This window comes from Lepidochelys kempii, chromosome 4 (genome assembly GCF_965140265.1).
Source record: "Lepidochelys kempii isolate rLepKem1 chromosome 4, rLepKem1.hap2, whole genome shotgun sequence".
NCBI lineage: Eukaryota > Metazoa > Chordata > Testudines > Cheloniidae > Lepidochelys > Lepidochelys kempii.
In genome coordinates, this window is record NC_133259.1 from 9540921 (window position 1) to 9555713 (window position 14793).

Consider the following 14793-nt stretch of genomic DNA (forward strand, 5'->3'; position numbering starts at 1 on the left):
GTCCTGCCCTTTGTGGCAAGATTGAGCAACTTTTCTCCATCTTTTTTATGGCAGCCTCTCAAATATTTGAAGACAGCTATCACGTCTCCCCCTTGTTCTCCTCTTTTCCAAACTAAACATACTCAGTTCCTTCAGCCTTTGCTCATATGGCTGCATTCCATCCCTTTGATCATCTTTGTCACTCGCCTTTGGATCCTTTCCAGTTTCTCTACATCCTTTCTATCCATTGGTGACCAAAATTGGACACACTACTCCAGCTGAGGCCTAACCAGCACCGAGTAGAGCGGTACTATCGCCTGCCATGGCTTGCATGCTCTGCCTCTGTTATTGCAACCCAGAATTTCATTTGCTTTTTTTGTACCAGCATCACACTGTTAACTCATGTTGAAGTTGTGATCTACCACAACTCCCAGATCCTTCTCAGCAGTGCTGCTGCCAAGCCATTGTCCCCCATGCTGTATTTGTGCACTGGGTTTTTCATGCCTAAGTGTAGCACCTTACTTTTGTCTTTGTTGCATTTCATTTTGTTGTCTACAGCGCAGTTCTTCAATTTATCAAGCTCCCTTTGAATTTGAGCTCTGTCCTCCAAAATATTTGAACCCCCCACCCCCAGCTTTGTGTCATCTGCAGATTTGATCAGTATGCTCTCTATTCCTAAGTCCAGGTCATTAATGAAGATGATAAATCACAGTGGACCCAGAAAAGATACCCGTGGAACCCCACTCTAGACCTACTTTCAAGCTGACATCATCCCATTAATAGTTACCTGTTGTTTGTGGTTGTTTAACCAATTATGTCTCCACTTAATGGTAGTTCTGCCGAACCCGCATTTCTCCAGCTTACTTGTCAGAATGTCACATGGGACTGTGTTCAAAGCCTTGCTAAAGTCCAGGTATATTATGTCCACTGCATTCCCACATCCACCAAACCAGTTACCCTGTCAAAGAAGGAAATCAAGCTCGTTTGGCATGATTTGGTCTTAGTAAATCCATGCTGGCTGCTAGTGATCCCCCCCCTCATTCTCCAGGTATTCACAAATTGAATGTTTTATACATTGGTGTAGTAGCTTCCCAGGTATCAGGGTCAGGCTGACTGGTCTGTAGTTCTCGGGCTTCTCCCTTTTCAAGATGTTAACCCTTCCCCAGTCTTCTGGAACCTCTCCTGTCATCCATGAATTCGAAAATATTATTGCCAGTGGCTCTGAGGTTTCTTCAACTAATTCCTTCAGCACCCTGGAGTGAATAGCATCAGGCCCTGCGGACTTTAATGTATTCAAATTAGTCAGAAGATCTCTGCTGTGTTCGTTACTTATCCTGATCTGCCTCCCTTTCTCTTCATAGTCTATGGTAACTTTCCTAGTCGTCTGGTCACATGTTATTTTTTGTGTGAAGACCGAAGCAACGTAGACATTGAGCTGCTCTGCCTTCCTATCATCTTCCATGACCAGCCCACCTTCTCCATTGAGCAGCGGACCCACACCGTCCTTGACCTTTCTCTTTTGCCTGACATATTTAAGGAACCCCTTCTTGTTGTCATTAACATTCCTTGCCAGCTGTAACTCATTCTTTGCCTGGTCTTTGCTGATTTTGCCCCTGCACACTCATGCTATTCCCATGTATACTTCCTTGGTGACGTGCTCTGTTTCCTCCCTAAAAGTGCAAAAGGGACCATTGTGAGCACCTGGTTTGACCTCCTGCATAGCACCAGCCAGAAGAGAGTGGGCCGGGCTGGGAGGCCTCTGCATACACAGTCCAAAATTGCCCCCCATGTTCCTCCCCCACCCCCCAAACACTGAAAAACATGAATGCTACTTGCTGCTGGCTAGAACTGGCCTGTAATGATCTTAGGTTGGCTGCCTGACAACAATGATGAGTTATCGAAAGTAATGGTGCACCACATTTAACAATCGTGTACAGCGCTCAGATCTTGTAATTCATTTCCTGATATCAGGGCCTTGTGATATTCATTCTAGAGCCGGTAGGCCAATGTAGTGCCTGTCAGAGCTTCTTGCAGGACTGAGACCCCAGCCTCAGTCACATGTGAGGTTCCCAGATGCACGTGGATTGGTCACCCTGCCATAAGCAAATCAGCACCCCAGGCTGTGGTATAAGTTATAATAATCATTGTTTTATTTTTTAAAAATTACAATAGAAAAGTACCTTTAAACATATTTCAAAAAAGCAGAGTAGACAATGTGGAAGTTTCTTTCCTCTATTACCCAAAACAAATACAGAAAATCCGTTTTCTAAAGAACTAGTCTATTGGTTCGAATGCTTATACATTTCTGTTTAGATTTATTTCAACATTTGCCTTAGAATTTAATTTGTTCTCAAGTTCTCCTTGTCACTTTGTTTAAACAAAAGTAGAAGTGATGTTTTTCTTTCAACTTTCAACTACCGTTGTGGTCTTCGGACTGAAGAATTCTCAACATCTGCATTTCCACAAAGAACAATTGTGTTGTCATCATAAAAACACTGACATCACTACGTGTTCAGCACAGTGTGAACAAAACTAGGGGGGAAACTTGTGAGCACACTTTCACCACACTTGTCAACAATCAGGGCCTCGACCCAATCAGTGCAGTCTGTAGCACAGCATTCCTTACGGGCGAGTGGGTGGAGAGAGAGTCGTCTGTAGGGGGAAGGAGTTGTCAACCCTTTTACAAGAAAACAAAGACTCATCTTTATATTCTGTTCCTGTGCAGAGTGAAAAGCAATCGGGGAAAAGGAATGTACTGTGAAAATAAGCTTCTTGTTGCTGGTACAGTATTCTCAGTAAACATTACAAATATTGCTTCAAGACAATGACTGGAGTAAAGAACAGGGTTTAGCAGAAAATGCCAACGCTTCCCTTTTTGGCTTCATTTTTGCATTGAAAATACCAGTATATTACCGAGCAAGGAGCTAGACAGGCATCAACTATTCATTAAGGCCCAAATTCAACAAAGCTCTTAAGTGTAACTGTGAGCATGTGTTTAAGTCCCATGCACTTCAACTAGACTTAAGCATGTTCTTGAGTGTGTTGCTGAATTGGGGTCAATTTTTCCCCAGTACAGCTGTTTACATTGCCAATAAAAATTTCAAGCAGTTACTGGAACCAGCCCTTCCTGCCCCTGGAAGGAAAGATGTGACCCAGCAAATGTATCTGTACATGAAGAAAGCACAGGGAGAGCTCTCATCAATAACAGTCTCAACTTGCTCCATGCATGGCTTTTTCCTGCACAACTCTCTGCTAGACTAAAGCCTCACACTGCAAGCTGTAACTGTAGCCCAAAGGTAGAAAAATTATACTAAGTTGTTTTCTGATTGTCCTGCCTGATAGAATATGGTACACTGGGGAATAAAACCCGAATACTGTAAATATACTCAGATCTGTAGTTCAGCACATTTTAACTCCGCCCAGGCTGAGCACAATACCTATAAACCTAACAATACAATTATTTAATTCTGAACAAGATTTAAAAACGTCTTCAACATGCAGCTTACAAAAAAGAAAAACAAGAGAGAATCTTAATTGCACGCATTCAAAAGTCAAGCACAAAACTGGTGATCTAACCCGGTGTAAGATCATTATACGCACAATGTCTGGTATAAAAATACTTGCTCTCTTTTTGCTTTTATAGTTTGCTTTTTTATGTTTTTTGTTTGAAAATACTTTTCAAACTATACAGCAATGACTGTCCGACCGTGCTTTCACAAGTAACACTCTTCCTTACAATAATACAGTGTAAAAAAGGAAAACATCATTAGTTTGTATGTTTTTTTTCTTCTACGAGAGCAGATGTGTGATAGAGGCTGTGGCAAAGTCTTGAAGGAATCAAAACTTGTGTGAGGTTTTTCAAGCCTGCAACAATGGAGAGGAACAGGAGTTAGAAAGGCATTTGAAATCCTGGAATGGGAGAGATTAAAAGTAACTGGATTTGAAGGAAGCTTTAGATGCATTCACATGCAGAAGTATGTGTCTGGAGAGTTGTCAAATACATCTAATAAATGAGCTCTCTGGGCACCTGCAACAGGGAGAGTTTTTTTTTAAATGGGTGTATGTGTGTATCTACAGGGGCTAGAAGGGTGGTGGAGAGGGAAATCATTACCACATAATAGACACATAGATTTTAAGGCCAGAAGGAACCATCAGAACAATATAGTGGCCACAAGGGGTCAGCCCAATGGTCCACCTAGCCCAGTATCCTGTCGTCTGATAGTGGCCAGGTGCTTCCGAGGGAATGAACAGAACAGGGCAATTACTGAGTGATCCATCCCCTGCCATCCAGAGCATAGGGTTGTGCCCCACACCATCTTATGGACCGATCCTCCATGAATTTATGTAATTCTTTTTTTAACCCAATTATACTTTTGGCTTTCACAACATCCCTTGGCAATGAGTTCCACAGGTTGGCTGTGCATTGTGTGAAGAAGTACTTCCTTTTGTTTGTTTTAAACTAGCTGTCTATTAAATTCATTGTGTGGCCCCTGGTTCTTGTTCCTTTCCTAATGGTTCCTCACATTATGTTAGCTTTTTTGACTGCCTCTGCAAATTGAGCAGATGTTTTCAGAGAACTAGTCACAGTGACTCCAATATCTTTTTCTTGAGTGGTAACAGCTAGTTTAGACCCCATCATTCTGTATGTATAGTTTAGATTATACTTTCCAATGTGCATTATGTTGCAGTTATCCACATTGCATTTCATCTGGCGTTTTGTTGCCCAGTCACCCAGTTTTGTAAGATGCTTTTGTAACTGTTCGCAGTCCTGGCTTTGGACTTAAATATCTTGAGTAGTTTTATATCATCTGCAAATTTTGCCACCTCATTGTTTACCCCCTTTTCCAGATCATTTATGAGTATGTTGAACAGCACAGTTCCCAGTACAGATCCTTTTGGGATCCCACTCATTCCCCCTCTCCACAGTGAGAACTAACCATTTCTTCCTATCCTTTGTTTCCTGTCTTTTAACCAGTTACTGATCCATGAGAGGACTTTCCCTCTTATCCCATGACTCCTTATTTTGCTTAAGAGCCTTTGGTGAGGAACATTGGCAAAGGCTTTCTGAAAGTCCAAGTTCAATATATCCACTGGATCCCCCTTGTCCATGTGCTTGTTGATCCCCTCAAAGAATTCTAATAGATTGGTGAGGCATGATTTCTCTTTACAAAAGCTGTATTGACTCTTCCCCCACAAATTGTGTTCATATATGTGTCTGATAAGTCTGTTCTTTACTATAATTTCAACCAATTTGCCAGGTACTGAAGTTAGGCTTACGAGACTATTATTGCCAGGATCTTCTCCTGGAGCCTTTTTAAAAAACTGGCGTTATGTTACATACCCTCCAGTTGTCTGGTAGAGAGGCAGATTTAAGCGATAGGTTACATACCACACTTAGGAGTTCTGCCGTCTCACATTTGTGTTCCTTCAGAACTCGTGGGTGAATGCCATCTGGTGCTGGTGACTTATTACTGTTTAATGTATTGATTTGTTTCAAAACTTCCTCTACTGTCACCTCAGTGTGGGACAGTTTCTCAGTTTTGTCACCTAAACAGAATGACTCAGGTGTGAGAATCTCCTTCACATCCTCTGCAGTATTCATTTAGCATCTTAGCAATGGACTTGTCTTCCTTGAGTGCTTCTTTGGCGCCTTGTTTGTCCAGTGGTCCCTACTAACTGTTTGGCCGGCTTCCTGCTTCTCATGTGCTTTAAAAAAATCGCTGGTAGTTTGTGTGTCTTTTGCTAGTTGCTCGTCAAATTCTTTTTTGCCCTGCCTAATTACACTTCTATACTTGACTTACCAGAGTTTATGTTACTGCTATTTTTCTCAAGATGTCTTTCTATTTTAAAGGATACCCTTTTGTCTCTAACTTCCTCTTTTAGTCTATTGTTTAGCCAGGGTGGCATTTTTTTTGGTCCGCTCACTGTTTTTTTTTAATTTGGGGCAGACATTTAGTGTGTGCCACTATTGTGGTATTTTTAAAAAGTTTCCATGCAGGTTGCAGGCATTTCACTCTTGCGACCGTTCCTTTTAATTTCCATTTAACTAGCTTCCTCCTTTTTGTGTAGTTCCCCTTTTTGAAGTTAAATGCTGCTGCGGTGGCCGCCTTTGGTATTTTCTCTCCCACAAGGATGTTAAACTTAATTACATTATGGTTACTAATAACAAGTGGTTCAGGCATATTCACCCTTCTGGGGGAGGTCTAGGTTGGATATTAGGAAAAACTTTTTCACTAGGAGGGTGGTGAAGCCCTGGAATGGGTTCCCTAGGGAGGTGGTGGAATCTCCTTCCTTAGATATTTTTAAGGTCAGGCTTGACAAAGCCCTGGCTGGGATGATTTAGTGGGGAATTGCTCCTGCTTTGAGCAGGGGGTTGATGCCCTCCTGAGGTCCCTTCCAACCCTGATCTTCTATGAGTCTATGATTCACCTCTTGGACCAGACCCTGTGTGCCACTGAGGACTAAATCAAGAACTGCCTCTCCCCTTTTGGGTTCCAGGACTAGCTGCTCCAAGACACAGTCATTACTGGTGTCTAGAAAATTTATTTCTGCACCCTGTTCTGCAGTGACACATACCCAGTCAATATGGGGATAGTTGAAATCCCCCAGTGTTACTAAGATTTCTATTTTTTTAGACTCTCTAATCTCCCTGATCATTTCAGATTCCGTCACCATCCTGGTCAGGTGGTCAGTAGTATTTTCCTACTGCTGTATTCTTGTTATTCAAACATGGAATTTCTATCCATAGAGATTCCTTGGTACAGTTTAATCCATTTAAGATATTTACTGTATTTGACACTATTCTTTCTTTCCCATATAGTACAACTCTCCCACCTGCACGACCTACTCTCATCGCTGAGTATTTTGTACTCTGGTATTACTGTGTTCCCACTGATTATCATCATTCCACCAAGTTCCTGTGATGCCTATAATAATAATAATCTCATTTAGTACCAGGCACTCAAGTTCACCCATCTTAGTATATAGATTTCTAGCATGTATATACAAGCACTTATAAAATGTGTCACTGTTTAGTTGTCATGTGATGTAATTGAATAGGATTTCTTTTTCAAATGACTGTTTCTCTTCAGTGGCTTCTGAGACTTTATCAACTTCTATCCTCTCTGCTTTATTAGGCTATAGAGAATCCCCGTTAATAGATCCTCCCCTAAGGGATCTCTCTGTCTGAACTTTGTGCTCCTCTCCCCCAGGCCCTAGTTTAAAATGTCCTGTACCACCTTTTAAATTTTACATGCCAGCAGTCTGGTTCTATTTTGATTTAGGTGACGCCCATCCTTCCTGTACAGCTGCAAAGTGCTTTGCATGGCAGACAGGTGACGGCCCAGCATGTGGGCTAATGAATGTATTCTTCTCTACGTGCCCCTGCGACTGCATCTGTGCCATTTGCCACACAGATGCAGGAGCAGGGTGAAGTGCCAGTCCCATGATTCACTGCACTGGACACTGCATCCTCACTCAGGTCTGAGACAATAATTCTCCCACGTTATGACTGTACGCCCCACTGCAGCTTAGGGGGTGAAGAAGCTGATCCTGCTCATTTGCTGCCAGGAGGGTTTCATCCCCAAAGCAGTGTGTGGTTTGACAGTTGCCTCTAACTTACCAGCACACTGTAGTTTTGCAGGAGGGCATGAGAAACCAGTAGCCACCTTCAAAGGCTCCATTAATACCCACAAGACTGATTGTAGCCACCATCACACACCTGATACCTGTGACATAAAAAAGACAGGGTACAGTCAGAAACTCCACAGGAACCATGTGTGTTTCTGAATTGACACTGAGGTCTGGAAATCCAAGAGGAGGAGTACCAAATAACAGAGAACTTGCTGCCATTCATGCAACACTGACTGTTTCCAAGTTGTCAATAATGGAGGTGATCACGTCTGTTTCAGAGGAGCAAGGGGCTGGGTGCACGGCCCCAGGAAAGGGTGAAGTTGCTGGAAGTGGCCTCATGCCTTCATGGATGACCTGGGAGGTTGCTGTGATAGCAATGTCAGGCGTTTGGCCTCATATCCTGCTGAAGAGGTTTGTGGGGGACTGGGGACTGTGTGTGAAAGTAGCTAGAACTACAATTCTCTTTGCTGTTTGTGCAGTTACAGCTGCATTACTTTTATGCTTCATAAACTCCCTGTTCAGTTCCTAACTCTCAACTGGACTTCCTTAGCTGGTGGATTAAACACAGCAAACATCTGCATCGGGGAAGGTTGGGAGATAGGAGGTAGGGGTGTCGGCCTCCGTGTCTGGCCTTTGATGCTACAGGCCTGGTTGGGATTACTTGGAGACTGCTCATTCCAAAGTACAAGAGACAGGTGTTCAAGATAACACGGGCATGTTGACTTTTTAACAAAAACTGACTAATGTAATAAAAAAAAAATCAAGTTTTAAGTAGAGCATCTTTAACGAGAATGTCCAGTATTACAACCCTCATGATTTTCTGTCCCCGGCCGCTATTTTTAAGAGTCTCTTCAGCAGGGAGTGTGAGTGGGCCTGACAGACACCCCAAATGTGCTCAGGCTTGCTCATAGATCTGCAGATTCCAAGGCTAGAAGGGCCATTGTGATCATCTAGCCTGACCTCCTGGAAAACATGGACCACAGACTGTCCTAGAGCAGATCCAAATAATTCCTAGAGCAGATATGTTAGAAAAACATCCCATCTTCGTTTAAAATTGCCAGTGATGGAGAATCCACCACAACCTTGGTAAACTGTTAAAATGGTTAATTACCCTTGCTATTAAAAATTTACACCTTATTTCCAGTCTAAATTTGCCAAGCTTCAACTTCCAGCCATTGGATCATGTTATATCTTTCTCTGATAGACTCGAGGAGCCCATTATTAAATATTTGTTCCCCATGTAAATACCTATAGACTGTGATCAAGTCACCCCTTCACCTTCTCTTTGTTAAAATAAATAGATTGAGCTCTGTGAATCAAGGTGTGTTTTCTGATCCTTTAATTATTCTTGCAACTCTTCTCTGGCCCTTCTCAGATTTATCAACATCCTTCTTGAACTGTGGGCACCAGAACCTTACACAGTATCCAGCAGCGGTCAGACTAGTGCCAAATACAGAGGTAAAATAACCTCTCTACCTCTACTTGAGATTCCTTTGTATACGTATCCCAAGATCACACGAGCTTTTTTGGCCACAGTGTCACACTGAGAGCTGATGTTTAGCTGATTGTCCCCCATGCTCCTCACATCTTTGTCCAAGTCCCTGCTCCCCAGCATAGAGTCCCCCATCCTGTAAGTATGGCCCCCATTCTTTGTTCCTAGATGTGAACATTTAGATTTAGCCATATAAAATGCATATTGTTTGCTTGCACCCAGTTTACCAAGCGATCTAGATCGTTCTGATTCCGTGCCCTGACCTCTTTGTTTTTAACCAATCCTCCAATTTATGTGTTGCCTGCAAACTTTATCAGTGATGATTTTATGTTTTCTTCCAGGTCATTGATAAAAATGTTAAAAAGTATAGGGCCAAGAACTGATCCCTGCAGCACCTCACAAGAAACACACCCACTTGATGATGATTCACTGTTTACAATTACATTTTGAGGCCTATCAACCAGGTTTTAATCCCTTTAATGTGAGCCACATTAAGTTTATATTCTAGCTTTTTAATCAAAATGTCCTGCTGTATCAAGTGAAAAGCCGTACTTCTGTCTAAGAAGATCAATCAACACTATTATCTTAATCAAACAAATTTGTAATCTCATCAAAAAAAGATATCCATCAGTTTGAGAGGATCTAGTTTCCTTACATCCTTATTGATTGGCATTAATTATATTACCCTCCTTTAATTCGTTATTAATGATAATAGTAATTATCACATGATTTGACTGTCTGTTTTTCACCAATACAAAACAGAAATATTTATTGAACTTCTGCTTTTTATGCATTTTTATTGATAATTCTGTTTTGATCTAGTAATAGACTAGAATTCTTTTTGTTCCTAATATACTTAAAAACCTCCGCCTTATTGTCCTTAATTCTGCTGGCCATGATTCCTTTTTGGGTCCCTTTGCTTCCCTTATCATTTTTTTACAATTCCTAGTTTCTGCTTTATATTCATTACTATCAGCTTCCCCTTCCTTCCATTGTTATGTATTTTTATTTTTTACAGCTGCCTTCACTTCCCCTCTAAACCAGGTCAGTTCTTTAACCAATATCATTTTCTTCCTCTACTGTGGGATTGTGATTTTTTGGGCATGTAGTTTGGGCTTGTCTGCACATTTCCCCTTTCCCTTCCTGTCTGTGCACACACCGGCCGGCCACGCCCGCAGTTTTAACTCTACCGCTGCGCAGTGTAGGGGAGTGATGCCAGCATGCTAGCGCTCCCAGCATCACCAGTCCCGGGTTCACCAATCCCAACACCCTGACCCCAGGAGCCAATCATCACATACTAGATGTGCAACATACTAGAGCAGTAACTAAAATGAGTCACTGGGCAGAACAAATCAAACAGAGCAGTAAGCCCAGCTGCCGCAGATCCCTGCCCAGAACTGTCGCGGTCCCAGGACTTTACCAAAGTGACGTGCAAAGCTCAGGCAGCCGCTCCCCAGAAACAGTCAGTGACCACACAATTGAGGTGCAAATCAGGAGGCACCCGGCGCAGTCTGAGCCAGGGAGGAGCGACAGTGACCCTGTGTGCCTGGGACACAGAGGCACATCCCACTCCCCTGTTCCCACTTGGAAGGAGTGCCAGAGAGAGACAAGTGGAGCTGCCCAAGTCGTTGTCTCCCTGGCAGGCTGCTCTTGGGGCAGTGCAGCGAGAAGCACGAGACAGACTGCACTAGGCCTGACTCTCGACTGGGCAGTCCGAACATTTACTGCTACTGCTCACTTTGAACTGTAAGTGTCGCCCCTGTACCTAGGGCATCTGCAGCCTTCTCCTTTTCTGCCAGCCCTAATAAACACCCTCTCCTGTAGCCCTACGAGTGGTTAGTGGGATCCACCAGGGCTAGCGCCTACAAGGCCCAGCTGCTGAAGCACCTACAAGGCTGGCCTCTGAGTTGCAGTCCACCCAGCATGCTATGGGCACCGTAAGGGTTTGGCGTGCCTGGCCCTGAGCAGCCCCAATAATGACAGCATGACTGAGCCCGTAAATGAATTAGGCTGTCTCTGCTGCAGGGGGAACATTGCCCCGCCTCGCAGACTTTCAGGGATTCCTACAGGGTGGCACAGAAAGTCTGGAAAAGAGCTGGGAGCAGAACGCCGCTCTCCCCGCAGAACTCTGATGGAGACAGGACCCCGTCCTGCCGAGAACCTCGCGGGGGGAGCCATTCTCCTGCCCGAGCGCCGCGCCCACTCTGTTCTGGAGAGAAATGTGGGTGTCTCGTTTCAGACGACAAGCTGCGCGGATCCCCAGGTGCTGGGGGGGCCCTTACAGCGAGGTGCAGGGGCTGCTCTTTTCTGGGCCAGGTCGTGTGGCTGCAGCAGCCAGAGAGCCGCGAGGGACCTAATAATACACCATGCCCAAATACGGCGTTGTGTACGTCTCCATTAGTGATGTTGGAGCAATCCTTATTTTGGAAAAAAAGCTGTTCCCCAAACATTCAAACCAGATTCTTCATGCATCGCTTTCTAATACGCAGGCATGGAAATAGCCACTGGACATCATGTCCTTTCCTAAAAAGACAGGACCAAGATGTGGAGGCTTAAAGGCAACAGCCATAAATTAAGGTATCAGCTAAGAGACATGGTCCTTTTCCAAGTGTGGCTATTTCCAGCAAGGCTGGTTTTGATCTGTTCTGGGGCCTCAAGCTAGCTGTGAGGGCCTGAGAAGAGTCAAGCTAACCATGTGGATGGGTGGGGGCGTGCGTGGGATTGGTGGCTTGGAGTGGGGAGCACTCCCTCAAACAGTAAGCAACCCCCTTTCGCAGCACCTCCCCAGCCAGCTGTTCTGCAGTCTGTCCAGCTGGGGAGCTTTGATTTTTCACTGGTGGGAATTTTTCTTGTCGTCATCTTATAAGTTGTTAGTGGGGTGGGAGGCAGGGGAGTGGGACTCTGACCTGGTTACTGTTAGCGAGTGGGTGAGACTGGGACAGAGGAACAGGCTCCTCCCGTTTGGCTCTTGTTTCTATGGGGTGGGCTGGGAGGGTTTTTTGGAAGGGGCAGATGGACGATGGGGCGGGGTAGGCGGGTCTGGAGCAATCTGGTTAAAAAGCACCTCGCAAGATGCGCCGTTGGGATTTTGGCTGTCTGTCCGTCTGTCCCCACTATGGCTGTCTAGGCTGGCTGGCTTGTAAGCGCTTCGGGGCACAGACTGCTTCTTAGTCTGTATTGTGCAGGGCCCGGCCCAATGGGAGGGGCGCGATGCTGCATTGTGGTCACACTGGGGTTGAGTCAGGAGGGGACTCACGAGTCCATTGTATTGTAACTGCCTTGGATTGCTCCTGCATTGTACGCTGCTGGGAGGGGAATGAAACCTATGTTCTCTTTCCCCAGGGTCTGGGGGATTAGCACCCAGGAACAAAAGGCCAACCTGAAATGGTGCTGATGGCTCTAAATACTGAACTGGATGGGCAAGAAGTGGCTTGTTGCCCATTGCAAGAGGGCTATCTGCTCCTTTAATAGCCCAAAGGGAGAGGGCTGGGGAGAGCTGACCCTGCCCTAGCATGAAGCCCAGCAGACAGATGCTGGGAAGCTGCTGACCAGCACCACATGATTGGTCCCCACTCTCAGCTGGCCAATATAAAGGGGGAAAACCAGGAGAGCAGAGCTGGTAATCACTGCAGGCAGACCAACCAAACCTGTGTAGGTGCCCTGTGGGGTCAGAGAGGGCCCCACCTGGTAGCTGCCAGAAGACCCCAGTCTGAACCCCCCCCCCACCCCAGATGGTTGTTTGTGTTGCTTTTTGCACACTTGTCTATCTTGTTTGTGAAGACAATAAACAGAGCCCCAAAGACAGGGACAGAAAATGAACCTGGGCCTGTCTGATTGTCTATTTCCAGCTGGTGACTAGAGCCACCAGGGTACACGTAATGGAGAATGCGGGCGTGGCTTTCCATGGCCCGGGGAAAAGTAGGGGTCTTACTGCTTCTGTGACGTGGAAAGGAAAGCAGTGGCCACCAGAGTGCCTGACTGCCACAGCAGCAGCCGTAGTTCCCGCAGAAGCATCAAGAGGGTCATCAGCAATTCGTGCTCAGAACATTGGCTTGGGACCCTCCCACTCTACAGGTTGGTGCAGGCTGCCAGGGTGGGAAGAGGATCCCTCACACTAAGATGGGACCAGAGGGTGACCTGGAGTCCTTCCTAGAGACCTTTGAGCAGGTGGCTGAGGCCTACTGACCCCCAGTATTCAGTTTTGTATTGACTTCCACAAAATAAATGAAGTTCTAAATTTGATGTGTATCGTATGCTTAGGATTGATGAGATGCGAGATGAACTGGGGCAGGCCTAATATATAACAATTCTGGCCCTTACTAGCTGACTGCACTTGCCACACCTTATGACCTCTATCAATTCCAAACCCTTCCGTTTGGTCTCCATGGGGGCCCAGCGACATTTCCAAGACTTATGGATAAGCTACTCCTACCTCACTGGGTATATGCTGTGGCCAACCTGGATGATGAAGTGATTTATATAAGTATCTGGGCAGAACATCTCCAGTGGGTCAGAGTGGTGCTCTAGTCCTTCAGAGAAGTGGGCTTCACTGCCAACCCCATGAAATGTTGGATCGGATATGCAGATACAAAATACCTGAGATACCCTGGGGGAATGGGAGAATCAAGCTGCTGGTAGACAAGGTAAAGGCTCTTGTAGACCCGCCAATCTCTGCCACTAAGTGACAAGTAAAATCTTTTCTGGGGCTAGCTGGATACTATTGTCGATTTATACCACCGTCCCTTTAACGAACCTTCTGCACAACAAGGCACCACAGAAGGAGCCTTGGGCTCCTGCATGTGCAGATGCATTTGGGGATATCAAGTGAATCCTTTGCAGCAAACCAGTGCCACGTAGCCCGGACTTTACTAGGGACTTCATCCTGCAGACTGATACCTCCGAATGGGGGTTGGGGCTATCCTTGAGGATGGGGAACCCTCATGTTACGTCTGAGGAGAAAGTTCCTGCCCTGGGACCAAAACTATGCAGTGATTTGAAAAGGAACGCCTGGTGATAGAGTGGACTATTGAGGACCTGAGGTACCATTTGCTTGGAGCAAATTTCATCCTTATCACTGACCATGCTATGTGCAAGACAAACCCCAAGACAGATACAACGGCACCTAGCCCTGCAACTGTATGCATTTACAGGTCACTACCGGTCCGGAGCCAGACACGTGAATGCAGACAATTTTCATGGGAAGGAGGCACTGCGGGCACCACTTTTGGGGGTTGGGGGGGGCGGGGGGGCATGTAATAGCGCAACCTGCCCCTTTAAGTCCTGGGGAGGGGGGGGGGAACAGAGAGCAGCTGACCCTGCCCCAGAGAGAAGCCCAGCAGGCAGGTGCAGAGAATCAGCTAATGCATCTGATCAGCACTGCATGATTAGCTCATGCTCTCAGCTGGACAATATAAAGGGGGGAAACCAGGAGAGAGGAGACGGTAACCAGAGTAAGAGGCTGCAGGCTAGCGGGCAGACCCTGTGTGGAGCCAGAGAGGGCCCTATCTGGTAGCTGCCAGAGGACTAGCCTGAACCCCGAGCCAAACTGTTGTTTGTGTTGCTTTTTGCACACGTTCCTTTCTGGTTTGCAAAGACAATAAGCAGAGCACTGAAGAAAGGGAAAGAAATCTAACCTGGGCCTGGATGCTGGTCTCTTTCCAGCTGGTGGGGAGGAACACCAGGGCACACCC

General features: G+C 45.5%; 1 protein-coding gene across 3 annotated transcripts in view; it reads right to left on the reverse strand.

Moving 5' to 3' along the window:
* Positions 1-2107: 2107 nt before the first annotated feature.
* RBPMS (RNA binding protein, mRNA processing factor) overlaps positions 2108-14793 on the reverse strand; it is a 139211-nt gene continuing 126525 nt past the window's right edge. For 2 of the 3 annotated variants that reach the window (XM_073340330.1, XM_073340331.1), the window contains one exon: positions 7617-7706. The gene's annotated coding sequence lies outside the window, so the exon portion shown is untranslated. Of the gene's footprint in view, positions 3844-7600; positions 7707-14793 lie in introns of those variants that run through there. The other variant, XR_012158424.1, reaches the window with a different exon arrangement.